At 37.6% G+C, this 17,478-nt stretch overlaps 1 long non-coding RNA gene across 1 annotated transcript in view; it reads right to left on the bottom strand.

The window, feature by feature from the left end:
* LOC140642272 (uncharacterized) overlaps positions 1-14,116 on the bottom strand; it is a 33,784-nt gene extending 19,668 nt beyond the window's left edge. The window contains exons 1-3 of the long non-coding RNA XR_012038761.1: positions 14,058-14,116; positions 12,125-12,218; positions 3,200-3,324 (exon numbers count right to left, since the gene is read on the bottom strand). This is a non-coding gene — a long non-coding RNA (uncharacterized lncRNA). The remainder of the gene's footprint in view (positions 1-3,199; positions 3,325-12,124; positions 12,219-14,057) is intronic.
* Positions 14,117-17,478: the final 3,362 nt, after the last annotated feature.

The following is a 17,478-nucleotide window of genomic DNA, read 5'->3' as shown; positions in this document are numbered from 1 at the left end:
TGCAGAAAACAGAGCAAAAGACTGGAAACAACTCAAATGTCCATCATTCCAACTGGACCAACCAAATCAATTCTAGCACATTCACACAGTGGACTTTAGGAAGTTGTGAAAATAAATAATGAATATTACTATATATATTAATGAGCAATCTCCAAGCTATTTAGTAAGTGTGAATCAAAGTAGAAAAAAGTATGTATAGTGTGCTACTATTTATGAAAGGAGATAACTAGGTAGGAAGGGAGATATAGATAGACAGACAAGAGGATAGATAATAGGCAGATACAGATGTACAATTATATTTTCAAAAAATAAAAAGCTAAATTGTAAAAGCATTTTTATTTTTATTTTTTTTGAAGATTTATTTATTTATTTGAGAGAGAGAGAGAGACAGCATGAGCAGGAGGATTGAGGGAGAGGGAAAGAGAATCTCAGGCAGACGCCGCCCAGTGCAGGGCTCAATGTGGAGCTCTATCTCACGACCCTGACATCATGACCTGAGCCAAACCAAGAGCTGGACGCTTAACGACTGTGTTACCCAAGTGGTAGCTTTAAAGTAGCTTCTTATAGGAATGCCTTTAGAGGATTTCTTTTATATACTATGTTTTACTGAAATTTGATGTCGGAATCATTCAAATATATAATTGTAAAAGAAAATTAAATTCTAAAAACAATCCCTAAATTTTAAGAAGCCATGAATGTAAATATGCATTCGATTAGTGTTATAACTATCAGGTAAGAATGATGTAAAAAAACTTTAAAACTTTAAAATAGTAATTAACTGTACGTTGTTAGTGCACTGAGAATATGAAAAAGAAATCTTAAACTGTTTCTTGTAATTATATTCTTGGTGGTAGTGTCAGTATTATTTTTATAAAACTGTTATGTGTATCATAGATGATGTGGTAAATGAATAACATAAGGTATGCTGATTTCATTATTCCCAAGGTCATTGAGAATGGGAACCCACTGGGGAGGAAGGACAAAATAAAGTTGTAATATGGAGGAGTCTAAGTAAAAGCGAGTTTATAATCCTGAATTTCATTTGCTAGTATCAGTATCAACCTGTGATATATTTAGTTCTGTCCTTCCTTTGCCCAGTGAAAATGCCTAGAAACAATGACTAATTCAGTTATCACGAGCACCCCAGCACCCAAAACATTGACTTCTAATACTACCTCCAGTGCTCCCTGAGAAGAGAGTAGGGATATACAAAATAAGCATGAAGAGCTTATCAAACAAGATAATAAGGAATCTAACAAAGATGACAGAGGGTCATGTCAAAAGGGCTGTGTCAACTGTAAGGGTCCTCATTACAAATAATGGGATAATTTGAACATCAATAAATATAAAGGCAATGAATTGAAACATATTGAATATATTTAAGTCATTAAGTTGATGAAGATATCAAAGCAACAATATTAAAACAAATACGCATGTACTATTTACTGAATTATTCCAAATAAGAAATGAATAAGAAATGACAAAATTAGAATATGAATATTTTCAATCCCTGACAAAATAATGGAATTTCACATTCATTGCAGTGGTTGCTCACTTCACAAACAGGGAGAATTCAATATAATATGCCTCTTGATGGAGACCCATAGTACTTTGAATTAAATAGCCCCCAAAAAGGGAAAGAAAGGGGAGAAGAGGGGCAGGGAAGGAAAGAGAACAAAGAGATCTGATTAAGCCTCTAGATACAACAGTCAATTTATAGGAACTACAGAAAATATAATGACACCATGGAGAAGCTATAGGAAAAAATGAAGAATGCTTGTAAGGAACCTTCTAGGTTAGGTGATGGTCTTTTTCTTTATCTGGATGGCCCTCCCACTCAGTGCAAATTCACTGAGCTCTCCATTTATAATCTGAAATTGTTTCTGTATTAATGTTATCTTTTAACAGAAAGTTAAACATAATGATTAAAGAATCCGATGCTTACATCAAGAACTCAACATTGTCAAGGATAGTATGCCAAGATGGAACTTCCAAATGTTTGCAGCTATTTGAAAGCACAATTATATACATAAGGAAGAATGGAAATGAGCTAAAGGTATAGTGAGAATGGACTTCTTTAGAGAAGTTGACTTTTTGAAATAAAATTAATTTGTTCTTAAGGTGAGATGAATTATTAATATATTATAACCGGTTATATTAATATAACCCGGATTACGCAGGTTTAATATATTAGCTGTGATCCTTAGCTTGTAATGATAGACTGCCTTAAACTACATTACCATTCACAATAAATAATGGTAAATTTTTAATAAAAGAAAAGCAACAACAATAAGAACAGCTTATCTGAACTCTCTGAACTGAATGAAAGGACAACTGTCTACCTCTCTATGGAAAGGAGAATTTACTCATCTGTAATTTTATGTATATCACAAATATATATACATATAATGATATGAGAGTGAGAAAAAGAGAGAGAGGGGAGTTGAAATGTACATCTATCTGCTTGTCCTATATGAGTGAATTTGAAGTATTTTTTACTTTTAAAAGATTTTTTAAAAAGATTTATTTATTTGAAAGAGAGAGAACATGTGCACATGTGCAAGCAGGGAGAGGGGCAAAGGGAGAGGAAGAGAGAATCTCAAGCAGACTCCCCGCTGAGCACAGAGCCTGACTTGGGGCTCCATCCCAGGACCCCAAGATCATGCCCTGAGTTGAAATCAAGTCAGCCCCTTCACCAATTGAGCCACCTGGGTGCCCCCTGAAATATTTTTCTCAAATCATGGGATAGTATAAAAAACAAAAGTCATGATACTGTCTGGGCTTCAGTAAGCCATTTTGCCCTCACAATGTATGCATTCCACAGAAATCAACATCGCCATGCTTGCTAGTTGGCCTACAAACTGCCCTCTTGCTCCATGTTTCTGGGAAATTCTTACTTATCCTTCAGAATTAACTCTGAACTTCACATCTTCTTGCATTGTGCTATTATCTGAAAGCCTAGGAGTCTGTGACTAGAGCAATTTTCACATGGGTGTGCATTCCCTTTGAGAAGTTTGTTCCTCTTCTCCCATTAGGCTTCCAAGGGCAAGGCTTTAGTCTTATCCTTTAGTAGTAATGGAAAAGTATATGAACTTGCTTACCGTGCTATGGTATTCCACTGACTGTGGATGTGGGCAAGTTACTGCTGCTATCTAAACCTTACTGTCTTCACATATCAATTAAGTTTAATTGTACCTACCTTGGAGGGTAATGCTGAGGCTCAGGTGGTGTGTGTGGTGTCTGGTGCAATGCACCGCACATTTTCGCAGTTCATTAACAAGAGTCATAGTTTAGAGGGTTTGGGGGCATGCAGCAGGCCATCTCCTTGTTTACCATGTGCCCAGCACAAAAAAAAAAAAAAAAAAAGTCTGTCAAATATACATGCAAACTCTTGAAACAAGTGAACTTTGGTGTTCTTTCTGGCATTCTTGACTTCAGTCTTTGGAGGTTTTCCATACAGAATAAATGATTCTATTACTTAAAGTTCATTTACTCCAACAACAAACAGCACTTCCCTCCTCCCTCCGAATTCTCTTATATTTGTTTTGTGTAAGTGTCTTATCTCTATTCATAAAATGCTTGCCAATGAGCATGAGTTGTTTAGCAAATGTTTGCCATGTCCCAGGCTATATACCTAAAATATACCAAACCTTTAGCCTAAATTTCAAACTTTACATAAGGACATATTCTTTTCCAACAAAGGCTTAATTATATCTTAAGTGGTCAAAAGGAGATTGTCCACTAACTAAATGCATATATATATATAGAGAGAGATGTACTATTTGTACTACTAACAGGTCACTGCAGTAGAGGGTAAGAGGGTGACTTGGAGTAGGCGGGGCAATTGTTGATAAAAGGGTAACATTATGCATTTCTTTTTCTAGCACCAATATAGTTAATTTCAAATATACTGAATTTTAAGATACTGAAACTATGTAACACCAGGAGATTCTCCATAAAACAGAATCCCCCATCTGTCTTATTCCAATTTTTTTTTCCCCTTGTAGATCAAATCTCAGAGACAAAGCAGACAGAAGTAGCTCCTTAATCTCCTTGCTAGGCACACTCATTACAATTAAAAAAAAAAAATGAGTTAAGAGACAGCTCACTAAATTAGTCATTTTTAACGACGAAACACCCATCGGACATTTCCATGTTTGTGGTGTTGTTTAGAGAGTTAACTTAACTTGAAGTATCAATTTCTATGTACTGAAGTGAAACTCGCCAAGTCCAGGGGCCCAGCTTGCAGAAAAGGTGGCATTTTTAAATGAAAATATATTACAATACTAGCATCTCTCTCCTCACTCCTCCCACAAATTATTCATTCAGACAGCTTGTGAATTGGATTTGCAACTACTGCTATGTCTTACACAATACAAAAGAGAGAATGCCTGGTGGACTTCGTCGGTTAATTATACAACACGTGATGTCAGATCTCACATAATGTTCCATTGGCTGGGGTTTCTATTGCTAAGCTTTTACAAATATTAACTGTGTGCTTTCTCTGTGCATTTGGAAAGCTCTAAAAAAAAAAAAAAGGAAACAACAACAAGTAACACTTCTTGGATCTTCCTGATGTTATTGAAGAGTGTGTTTGCAAGATGGTGAAATGTCACATGTACTAGGACATCAGTGAAGCTGGACGGCTTTGATCGTGACCCCCCACCTCCACCCCAATCAAGTCTGGATCACCTCCTAGAGGCAAATATGATCCACTGAAGTACTGTGAATACAGGTTAATTTTAAATGACTGAGGAATAAACTAAAAGTGTTTTCACCTCTTTTTGCCTTTAATCTTTAGTTCATGCCATGTGAATAGTGTGGATGGTTAGAAACGTCTCAAAATGCATTCTAAATTCATAATTTTCTGCCTCTCTTAATTATCTTTGCACATTTTTCTTGTTAAACTGATACCCCAAAATGATGATAGAAAAGCTAGTAGTCAGCTCCTGCCAGCCATAAATCAACATTTTTTTGGCACAATGAGTTTTCATTTATCTCTGGTATGCAGCATTTAAGGATTGATGCATTCTAACTGTACTTTTAAGGACAGATTTTCATGTGAATACAAGCACTGGCATTTAAACAAAGAAAATCATTAATCTGAATCTAAACTTTATATTAACCATTCAGAGTTTTGCTTTCCTCTGTTTGTCTTTGTCCTTTTCTCTCCTCAAGGTCATTTTCTGCCATTTCCAAAGGCATTTTAAATTTTACTCGGGGTCTTCTGTTGCCTGTTAGACGAAGGCCTAAGTGATTATTTTTCAGTAAGGAAATAAAAGTTAGATGAACCTTGACATACCACTCAGGGTATAATTCATATCACCAGGATTTACCTACTTTAGAAACTAAACAGTTAACCTAATCATCTCATTTTATTGCTAATTTAGAAAAGCTTTCCCCCCCTAAGTACACTCTCACTTTTCAAAATTCACTGCTTATGACCTGAGCCTTTTATCCATTGCGCTATTACCAACAGCTAATCCCTCTCACTTATTGATAATTGGACAAAACTGAACAACGTGCCAACTCCTGAAAACGGCATGCCCCTGAGGGTTCTATTCAGTTATTCCCGAAAAACCACATTGGTTTCCAAGTTTGGTTCTTTTGTGGCATATCAATGGGAAACAAGTGAGAGATTTTCTCACTGCTTAGGAATTTCGCCAATTCTAACCTGCTTATTGCACATTCTTTCTAAGGAAAAGCATTTACAGTTTACAGAATTCACAGCTCTTCCTTTTCTTGTAGTTCCATGAATTGTCTGCAAGTCCTGTTTACTGAAATAATTACTTTAGTGCATATATTTAAACTATAATTATACAATAAGTATTTCTTCCAGAACTTAGTTTATTTTGTCGATCCAATGCAAATTCAAAGGAGAGATGCCCCCATGTCTGGGGCTCATGCAGATTTATCACAGGATTAAGCCACAGGCACTACTTTCTATCTGCTTAATTAGTTCTTGAAATTATGGAAGCCTATGATTTGATGCCACATAGAAATCAATGTAATACTTTCTTAAGGGAATATTTCATTAAATTTTGAAACTGTAATACAACATACATGCAGGTTTAGGTAGTATTTTCTATCTTTAAGCTTAATAAACATATTTAATGGCATCTGCTTGCAAGAAACAAGCCTTTGGGGCATATGTTAGGCAGCCAGGACAAAGACTTTGGCAACTGAATTATTATAGAATGAAATTAAATGCTTACAACAGGGTAGCATTCAGAAATGCTCACAAAGAGGGTACAATGCAGTTCACACATTCAGGGCTTGAATTTATGCCCTTCCCTATTCAATGGGGAGTGTTAGCTGCCTTTCAGTGCTGCCGCACAGCCATAGAAAAATCAGAGCCCGAGAAGGAACACACAGGCCTTCTCTGCTTTGGTTCCTCCTCAAATCTTTCTTTCAATTTTTCACCCTAACATGACCATGTTTTCTGACAGCCTTGAACATACTTCACATGTTGATTTCTCTAGAAGTTTGATATTAAAACACAGATGGGAAGCCATGCATTTTATTAAATTTGAGCACTTATGTTTGGAAGGATTGGGAAAGTGGCCAACACATGGATTCAAATGACACTCAAAGTTAGAAAATTGGCCATTTAAGGAAGTTAACCGACTCAAGACACAGGAAGGAAATAAATGGAATGCAAAAAAAAAAAATCATGACAAACACATGAGTGGAATGATGGTATTAAAGGAAAGACTGTGTTGCTCCTTTTAAAGAGATATTTAAGTACCTCTCCAAATTGATTCTTTAAATCACCAAAATAAAGCCCATTATAAGTTGTGTGTCCACGATTTTCTTTCAAGTTGCTTCCATGTTTTAGTTGAGAGTTGGTTTCTGACCTCACTTAGCAGCCCAAACGTCAATGTATTCATTCATTCACTCACTTGCTCATCCACCAGTTTGCCCCTGCTCTGCATTAGACACAGGGAAATGAGGTATTTCTATTGAAAACATTTATTTTCACAAGATGTAGCAAAGCCATGATGTGTTTTCACCAACAAGAGAGTCCAGTAGTGACAGAATGGGACCTCTGTCAGAAAAGGAGCCACTCACATATCAGGAGTTCCATCAAAGATCCAGAACATTGGCTCTCTGGCATTTATCCTCTGGGTTCTTCTGGGAAATCAAATACTAATGCTAATAGCATTCACCATATGTAATAAATTATTTTTTCTCCCATTCCTTCAGGTGGGAGCAGTCATGAATCTTGGGAGACTTGAGAAAATGACCTAAAATTATGTTTTGTGTTCCATAATTCAGATGAGGAACCTCAGTAGAGAAAAGCCATAGGCTCTAACATGCCACCTGCCCAAATAGGGCTCTGTAAGGTGATTTTAAGGATTTAAACAGCCAAAGACAAGGATGGGAAGAAAAGGTGACTATAAGAGTGTTTTGGTTGTGGTTGTTTGGCTTATCTAACAGAGATAATTAAATTATATTGCTTTCCTATGTGGCTATTTTGCCTGTTGTTTTGTGAGTTCCCTCTCTCTCCAGCCAGATGGCTATTCCACACTTGTCTGCCTGGCTTTGTGCTTGGAAGCTAACCTCCATGGGCTGTTCTCTGGCTTCAAGTAGGGTTCTGCCAATGAGAGGCCCCAGTCTGGATGAGAGGGTTGAGAAACAGACAAGTTGGGGGAGGCTTTATCCCAGTTTGGGCCCATACGCCACTTTTGCTACCAGTCTGTCTTCACCTTTGCAAGGACTTCTGTCCTGTGAGCCTCTTCCCTTTTCTGGCCTCTGAGGGGAGGTAGACCAGAGGCAGTAACACTATTATTTGTTCCCCGAATCCCACCTATACCTCTTTTTTTTCCTAAAGATTTTATTTATGAGAGAGAGAGAAGGAGAGAAGGAATAGGGAGAGAAGCACAGGGAGAGGGAGAAGTAGGCTGAGCAGGGAGCCAGATGTGGGCCTCGATCCCCGGATCCCAGGATAATGTCCTGAGCCGAAGGCAGATGCTTAACTATCTGAGCCACCCAGGTGCCCTCCACCCAAGACCTCTTAAACTCTCCTCACCTCAACGATCTCTGGAGACCACTTCTGGACCCTGACGACTCAAGGAAACAACAGAAGAATACTGAATATACTGATTTTCCTGATACTTCGATGTCATTGATCAGTAGCATATTCATTTATTTGGGAGAAAGCATGCTTCAGATATATTTGGAGAATAGTTCTTTCCTGATTCTAAGCAATACCAAATTACTGTATCACTTGCCTTAACAGAAATGGTTGAGGGATCAATAGTTATCTTTCCGTTTACTTTAATTACACAGGAAAATATTTGTGTTTCCTATCCCACAATCACAGAGTATTTTCACCTTAAAATTTCATTGACTGCTAGGATGTTCTAATGCTTTGCTACAGGCTGGATTTTCTTTTTTTTTTTTTTTTTAAAGTTTTTTTTTTTAATTTTTATTTATTTATGATAGTCACAGAGAGAGAGAGAGAGGCAGAGACATAGGCAGAGGGAGAAGCAGGCTCCATGCACCGGGAGCCTGATGTGGGATTCGATCCCGGGTCTCCAGGATCGCGTCCTGGGCCAAAGGCAGGCGCCAAACCGCTGCGCCACCCAGGGATCCCCCAGGCTGGATTTTCAAGGTCCTCTTTCCTTCTTCATGATAGATCCCACTATTTCCATCTCATTTCAAGAAGCTGTGCAGTTGAGGTCCTACCACAGCCAGAATCTCCCTGGAGGCCACAGGATGGCATTACTCTTCCAATTTTTGTCATATTCATATTATTGACTGAAACTAACAGTGCATACACTGACTAAATATTCACCTCAAAAGAGAACTGGAAAATAAGGGTCATTGGCTCACAGATTTCATGATACAATAAACCTCAAATTTGAGAGAGTCATGCTCCAAATAGAGCCCTTCTTTTTAAAAATATTTTATTTATTCTTTCATGAGAGACACAGAGAGAGGAAAAACATAGGCAGAGGGAGAAGCAGGCTCCCTGCAGGGAGCCTGATGCGAGACTTGATCCCAGGACCTCAGGATCATGACCTGAGCTGAAGGGAGACGCTTAACCCCCAAGCCACCCATGCATCCCAAATAGAACCCTTCTTCGGGTAATTTTGCTCCTGTTTATTCCAGTAAATAAATACAGCGGCTAAGGCAAAGCTAATTTCTAAGAATTATGAATAATATCTGTTGCTTACTTTTTTTTTTTTTTTTTTTTGAAGGATGTTGCTTACTTTTTACCTGAGGTTGTAATTTTTCAATTCTGAGGGTTGCCTAGCAGGTGATCTCTGAATGTTTGCATTATGTCTGACTCCATTTACTCCAACAAAACAGTCTTACTCCAGGACCTGGATTAGTATTTTACATAGAATCCCAGGGATATCAGCCAATCTGCTTCATCTTGCCTTTTTAGTGTTCTCCATATTTATAATATCATTTTTAAAACTTGTCTTAGATTCTTTCAGTCAGCAATGAGCTTTAACTTGTAAACCACATTTCTTTACCAATTTACATAAAAGCAACTACTCGTATCACTAGCCAGGCAGCTGAAATAAGCATCCAAACATAAATAATAGCCTGAAATGAATATAATGTTGTATGCCAATTACACTTCAAGTAAAAAATATATATATAAACAATGCCATGAGTTCCCAAAATACATGTGATGTATCTCTCTCTTTCGTGATGGCAGTATAGACAGTGTTAGGTGGGATCTTTGTCATTTCATTTTGAGTCGGGTTTTTGCCCAATTGTCCAGAAGCCTATAATTTAAGCTGGGGAAAACAGACCTCAATACACTTATTTTCAGTAGTCCCCAAGCTGTTTTATCCTAATAAAACAAAATCTTAAAACAATTGACAGAGTCTCACAATTAGGAAAAAAATTATAATCATGGAATGCTTTAGTTTTCTTAGCTAATAATACTAAAGGCAAAGCAAGGGATTTAGTAATCAAATAACACTTACAGTCCACTTATTCAATTTATTTATTGGAAACCAGAGCTGCCTGTTTGAGATGCTATGGGGCACTGTGCCTGAGAACAAACCACGGAGACATCAGTGCATTGCTTTTGATAAAAGAAAGAGGTACATATAGCACCTAATAGGAGTATAGGTATCGCTCAAGTTAGGACCCAACTGTGGTGTGAGGTGAGATTTACCCAAACACTCTCTAACCAAGACTAAATGGTGATAATAAACCCCAGTCAACCTTACAACCTCAGCCAAGCCAGCTGGAGCAAAGGGTCAGGAAGGAAAGTGTTAAAGAGGTAATACTATTTAAGCGGGGTTGCAGAACTCCTATTAAAAATGGCAGTACTATAAATGTTCTAGTATTGTCAGGAATGTTCTGTTGGATGACACTATGCTGTGATTTGTACACACAGCGGACCAGAGTTGATGGGTGAATGAAATGATCCATAACCCTCTCTGACACATTTAAAGCAGTTCGGCTGCACACAGAGAACAGTCCATCATTTGCACCCTTCTGTGAAAGCTGGCTTTACCAAGTGTTTCAATGAAATATGTGCAACTTCCCATTTAAATTAGTACCACATGAACCATGAAGAGCACCACAGGTATCTGTTGTAGTACCAGCCTAATGCAAAAGTGGCCTGTCTTGTAATGCTCTAACAGGAAAGACATACAACCATTCATCTGTAACATATTAAAACCAGAAGAAATAAATTACTCCACAGATGAAGAATTATTGCTTGTGAAGAAAATGTGCAAAGGTAGTCCTAAAAAGCAGCTTTTACTAAAAAATTATCGCAATAGCATTTGAATTCTTAATGCATATTAAACTGAGGACTCGTAACCATAAATCATCATTTTTAAATGGAGGAAATCTGGTTAAAACTTTTAGCAGAGATTTGTTTCACTTCTTCACCACAGTGCTAGCCTTGGCATTGCTAGCAGGCTGCCTGAGTTATGCCAAGAGCATTGCACCAGAGAGATTGTAACAAAGGCAAGCAACAAAAAGAGGAGGTGCCCATTAGTTGTTGTTTTAATGCCTATTTCATCACGTGACATAATCCCAGGGAGGTTCGCTGCTATCGATCAACGAAGCAAGCTCTCCCTCTGCTACGAAAAACAATACTGTTCCAGGAGCACCCTAATGAATGGAAATCATCTGCCGAAATCCATGTGATTTAAGGGCAAAGACACAGTAAGAACCATAAAAACCATTCCCGTGTATACAGCATACACTGCAAAGAAATGCAAAGGATTGCAATTCAGTCAAACTGCTTCCCCAGTAAACTTTCAATGCTTAGACAGAAAGAATAATGATGGAGTCATCTGTTGGGTTATGACAGCAGATTTGGTGCTTTGCTAAATGTTTTACACACATGATCTCATACGATCCTCACAACAGCTCCTTAAGAGGAGATGATTTCAGCACCACGGTTCTCCAGATCTGGAAACCAGGTAGAGAGAAGTGAGGCAAATGAGTCCAAAGTCACCCATGTGAATCCTGGAGTCAGAACCGGGCAGGGTGCTGTTCTGGGCATCTCAGGGTGCTTTCAGGAGAATGTTCTCACTCGCTTCTCTCAGCAAGCTTGTGATGTGGCTCAAGCACATACCATCATTCCATTTCACATAGGGGGATGCCTATTTCAGAGGCAGGAAGTGGCCTCCCCAAGTCAGAACAAGAAAGTGATCGGCCTGAAAGTTATCACTTCAGGCCTGTGCTGCTTTGCCTGCAAGGTCCCCAGGCTGGTAAATACACATAGACCTGTGTCACTCCTCCTTCCCTCCCTCCTTTGCTTCCCCTGAGCAAATCCATTCCACTTCTTCACTTTCAGTTAGCAAGAGATGCATGGACAAATGTTTTATTTTATTTTATTTTATTTTATTTTATTTTATTTTATTTTATTTATTTTATTTTATTTTGACAGATATTTTAAAAGGAGGTTAACTAATATGGATCAATAAATATAAACGTAGTTTCTGCAGAAATACTTTTTTCTCTTATATCTATAATGGATCTGTTGTTCCAGTAAGTCAGGCTATGTGTACTGGAAAACAACCATGTAGAAGGCATTAATGAGAGAGTGTTTCTAGTCCATGTAAAATTGTCTCTTAGCAGCTATTGTTCAAGATAGCTTTAATGTTTTTATATTTGAGATGAATATTCATACCTCAGTACTCACTGGATTTTTGTGGGACACAGAGTATATAAAATAGGTGGAATGCTGGGCCATTGAAGAATTTCCAGAGTAGCTTTTATGACGGCTATAAGTTCAAGATAAAAACATTTTCTCAGTAAGATTACCACCTTAGAAAGTTTATGTTTTTATGATAAAACCATGCCACATGTGTTTTCTTTGTGGCAGATGCACATTGCCCAAGTTGAAACTTTGCTGCTAATATTAAGCCTAGTGCTTATTTGTGCAATTGTTTCCTTCCAGCATGCCACTCACGATGGCACTCATGGTGCTGTGGACACTCACATCTAAAGGAAATGTAATCATCAGCTACGAATTATCAAAGCTGTCACTTTAAAGTTGGGTGTCACCTATTGTATAAAACTCTGTCACCAGGTATCCAAAAATTCAGTCCCATAGCCACAGCATTGAACTGAATGGCTCCTAAATAATCAAAATCATGTGAAAAGGCACCTGCAGCACCTGTTATTTTCCAGGAGCTGCAATATTAAGAGTTTTGGGTATTGGAGTGGAAAAAAACCCAGGAGGCAATTCTATTTTTCCTCCAGTATTTCTTATTCATTTTCTCCAAAGCAAACCCTATCTAACCCAAAGTAAAATAAAATAATAAAATAAAAGTAGCATAAATAAAATAAGAGTAAACAAATTTAAAAGTTTGCTGATAAAACGTTGTGACCATGTTAATTCCTCAATATAATGGAGTGCATGAATGGCAGTATCCCATGATCTATCTACAAACTGTAGACATTCTAGGAAGAAAAAAATGTATCTTACTATTTACACTTAGTCAGGATTTATTTTTAAGACAAAGAGGCACATCAGCTGCAAACATCAGGAGGAAGGTTGTGGGACCTGCACACTATGCAGGAAACCACTGGAACACTCAGAAGTAAGGTATAATGAAGAGATTCCTTCTAAGCGTAAAGGCAGAGTTAAGAGAAACAAGAGATGGGAGTCACTCTGCAACTAGCAATGGCAGGACCACTAATGTAGATGCATTTACTCCAAATGATAATCCAGGCATGTGATAGGGAGCAACTCTTCTTTTATACAAATTATTTAATTGGATGGAATAGTGTGGCACTTCCTGTCCATGGCAGCTAATTGCTTCTCTTCTGTAGGTTCCCTCATTACTCTGTTTCCATTACTAGGATAGCAACTGCCAACTTGCTAGGCTGTTTTAAAAGGAGCCATCTCTTCCATTTCTAGATTGTGTGTTTCTTAAAGAGAGGATCATCTCATTTCCAGACCTAGAACTGAACCACATATTGAACAGAGGGCACATCCATTTGAATATTGATACATGTCAATCTGAACTCAATTGCGTGAACATGTACATGTGGTGGGGGTGTGTGTGTAAAAGCACAAAGAACAAGACACTGCATGTTCAAGATCTAACTCCCAGACTTCTTGGGGGGGGGGGGGGAGGAGTGATGCAATTGTGAAAAGTATAATGAAGTTGATGCAAATAAAACTGTGATTATGTATTGAAATCTACAACTGGACTATGCCAGTGCAATGTTCATAGTTGCAGCTCTTTATCTGTTTGCTTTGCTTTGGGTCTAGTCACACCCGCAGATCCCATTTTCTTCCTAGCTCCAATTATCACCAGCCAGTTACTACAAAATAATTGCCAAATGGTCTCTTAACCCTACGTTGGTTATTCATGTATCTCAGTTCCCTCCTGTTCCCTTCTCAATTACACTGCCCACACCTCATTACCTCCCCAGATCTTCTCCCAGTGAGATCCACCGAGAGCCACGGGGCTCCTTGGTTTTTGTCCTCGGAGTGTCTCTCTGCTTCACTCCTAAGCGCTTTCTCTGATTAAATTTCTTGCCAACTCTAACTGTGGATTTACACTCCAGCTAGTTTCTCTCTGCTTTTAGTTTTTCATGCCCTCACTTACCCAGGACATGCTGCTCTTATTTTCCCCAGGTCCCCCGTCCTGGGATCCATCCTTCATCCGTAATTTCGCCTGCTGCGTCATAACGTAATGTCACAATGTCTTAGGATACAGGGTATTAAACTCCAGTTCCCACAGGCCTTTTCCTGTTCTTCTCTACGGAGCCTGTCATCCTCACCTCTATTAATGTTGGCTCCATTTTTCTCAGGGATTGAAACGCTTTCTTTACAATGGTTGGCAAATGATTAATCTGGGAGTTTTTCCTTATTTCCATGAAGATCCTGTCTCTCATTCTGGCTAGTTCGGGTCATTTTTCCCAGCACTTCTCTGGGTACTTACTGACAACTTCCCCTGTCCTATTATCTTTTATCTATTTGAGTTCTTCCAGCAACTCTTCCTCTCCACCATGCACACAACTCATTGATATGCAGAGCAGAGGTAGTAGATTAAAGTGCCATCTTCATTGGATCTTAAATTGATCGAATCACTTTTGTCCCCAGGAATTTTTAAAAAGCACAATGCATAATTTATTTTGTTGTTTTGTTGGTGACAGGGAGACAGCTGCTGGAGCTGATGTTGAATCTGTGTGACAAAAGTTTTGGTACTTTTTTTTTTCTCCCTGAAAATATTGAGGCCTGAAGGAGAGAGTTGCAGGAAAAAAAATTTTCTTTTGTTTGTGAAACTATATAATCCTAGTTATAGGTTAATTTTGAACCATCATAATATATGTATGTATACTATATGTGTGTGTATATATATATGTATGTATATTTGTGTATATATATATATATATATATGCCCTTGAACAATTTGTAGGGGAGTGCTAACCCCCTACACAGTCAAAAATCAGCATATAAACGTTTGACTCTCCCAAATATTTTTTTATTTTTTTTATTTTTTTTTAAGATTTTATTTATTTATTCATGATAGTCACAGAGAGAGAGAGAGAGAGAGGCAGAGACACAGGCAGAGGGAGAAGCAGGCTCCATGCACCCGGAGCCTGATGTGGGATTCGATCCCGAGTCTCCAGGATCGCGCCCTGGGCCAAAGGCAGGCGCCAAACCGCTGCGCCACCCAGGGATCCCTGACTCTCCCAAATATTAACTACTAATAGCCTATAATTGACCAGAAGACTTAATGGATAGTGTAAACAGCCAATTAATGTATATTTTGCGTGTTATATGTGTTATTTACTGTATTCTTACAACAAAGGAAGCTAAAGAAAAAGTAAATGTTATTACGAAAATCATAAGGAAGAAGAAAGTATATCTACAGCACTGTCCCTGTTTTTTATCTAAAAAAAATCTGAGTGTAAGTGGACCTGAGTGTTCTGTTGTTCAAGGGTCAACCAGAGATATATATGTAGTATGTACACACACACAAACATGCATATATACAGCTGTATATATGTACATCTAGTGTGAACATATTTACAGTGTAACTATGTAAGATTCTGTAATAAAATCTGTAATCTAAAAGAATCTCAAAAAATTTTCAGGGACTCTTTTGCTACCATGGTTTGCTCTGGCAGAGGCAGCACCAATGGTGCTGGGAGAGAACTCGTTCTCTGCATTCTCCACGCTTTCTGCCAGGATCTGATATCCCATCCTCCGTCTTGTTTATTTTGTTTGTGGTAAATTATCATCTTGGCAATGTGCCTTTGAAACAGACTTCATTGATACAAAAACGTGTCTGATCTGGCCGGCATGAGGAGAAAGACGTATAATTCCTCCTCACAATGATTCCAAAGGGAATTTGGTGAAGGGCATGGCTGAGGTAATGGGATAATCTCAACTCCAAACCAATGCATATTCAATAGTCTTTGCAGTTTTCATTTTCTCAAATTGTTTAAAAATTAGTGATGACTTTTTTTTTTAAAATCACTGTGCTCACTCGTGAAGTGATTTATACCAAGAACCCAAATAATGCTCAGTTGAAATGGGATTCAGTGTAAGCTCATTTGATCTGAAGAGACTATAATTCTCATATAGGAAATCTTATCTTCTGTAATGGGTGGAATTATCTAAGGAGTATACCTAATACAGCAGTATGCACTTGATGGGCACTCCACAAAATTTCATTAAGGAGGATCATTTAGAGTGATCTTTTTAAAACTGGGTGTATAAGGAAATATTGCCACTATTAAGGGTAAGTGAACAAAATGTTTTCAAATGGCAGAAAAAGTGTACTCCATTTGCTTACATGAAATAGCCAAATTGCTGACAGTACCGTCACCTGTCTTTCTAATTACCATGTGGAAAGAAGTAACAACAACTGTGGCACACTGACTTAACCAGTATATTGTTTAGAAATATTGGATTAACTCAGGTGGACACAATCCAAATCTTTTTTTCTGGTCAAAATTGGTATTTCAAACCAATGTAACAATGTCTTTGTTGTATTCATTTATAAAAAAAAAAAATTAAAGTAAAACAATATACATTGCAAGTTTGGGGCTAAATTGCAGACTAATAATCTTCATACGCTGAATTCTGTCTCCAATTGTGGAAATACTTTACTGAAAAGTAATCCCAGTGAAGGAAGAATTGTAGATTTGATTGAGTATTATAGTATCTAATGCCTGTATTCCTCGATCTTTCAAAATATCTGTAGTTGACTCTGTATCTATATCTTCTTTCCTATATTTCTATACGTTAGCTCTACCTACATATGTTTTCATACATAATCAGACATGAGCCAAAGTACACTGATATTTGAATTTGGAAGATTTTATAACATTTAAGCTGTGTACACTGATATTTGAATTTGGAAGATTTTATAACATTTAAGCTGTTGTGATATTCTAACTATAATTTGAGGGAAAGAGAATTACAAAAAGTTAAAATTCCAGCGTATCTCAAGTAGAAGAAAAGTGGTAAATGCTGATCCCAAATGTGATGGATGGAAAGAGAAACCCAACTCTGAATAAAGAATTTACTGAAGGTGACTATAGAGTAACACACACACACACACACACACACATACATGCACACACATGCACTCAATATTCTTCAAATGAAAGTCCTCAACTTGGTTGCCTGTCAAAGATGCAAAAGGCTACATAGTTTTTTTTTTTTTTAATTTTCTCTGGAATTTAACTTACTGGAAATACTAGACAAATTCAGTGAAAATAAACATTTCTGTCCTGTCTTGTATAATTCAAGAAGGTGCTGGAAATATGTCCGTAGGACAGAACTTAAAGAAACAATTTGGAGGCCATAACTGAAATTATGGGAAGCTGAAGTTCACTCTCAGGGATGCTTGTCTTTCTAGTTCTTTAACACAGTTTCAGTCATCATATTCTAATTCAGCGATGAAAGAGAACTCAAGAACAAAACTACCAAGGAAAACTTCTTAATTTCTGATTATTATCTAAGATTAGTGCATAATATTACTATCTAATACAACCTAATGTTAGATAATA

The sequence above is a fragment of the Canis lupus genome, chromosome 11, assembly GCF_048164855.1.
Source record: "Canis lupus baileyi chromosome 11, mCanLup2.hap1, whole genome shotgun sequence".
NCBI lineage: Eukaryota > Metazoa > Chordata > Mammalia > Carnivora > Canidae > Canis > Canis lupus.
This window is presented reverse-complemented; position numbering and strand designations above follow the sequence as displayed.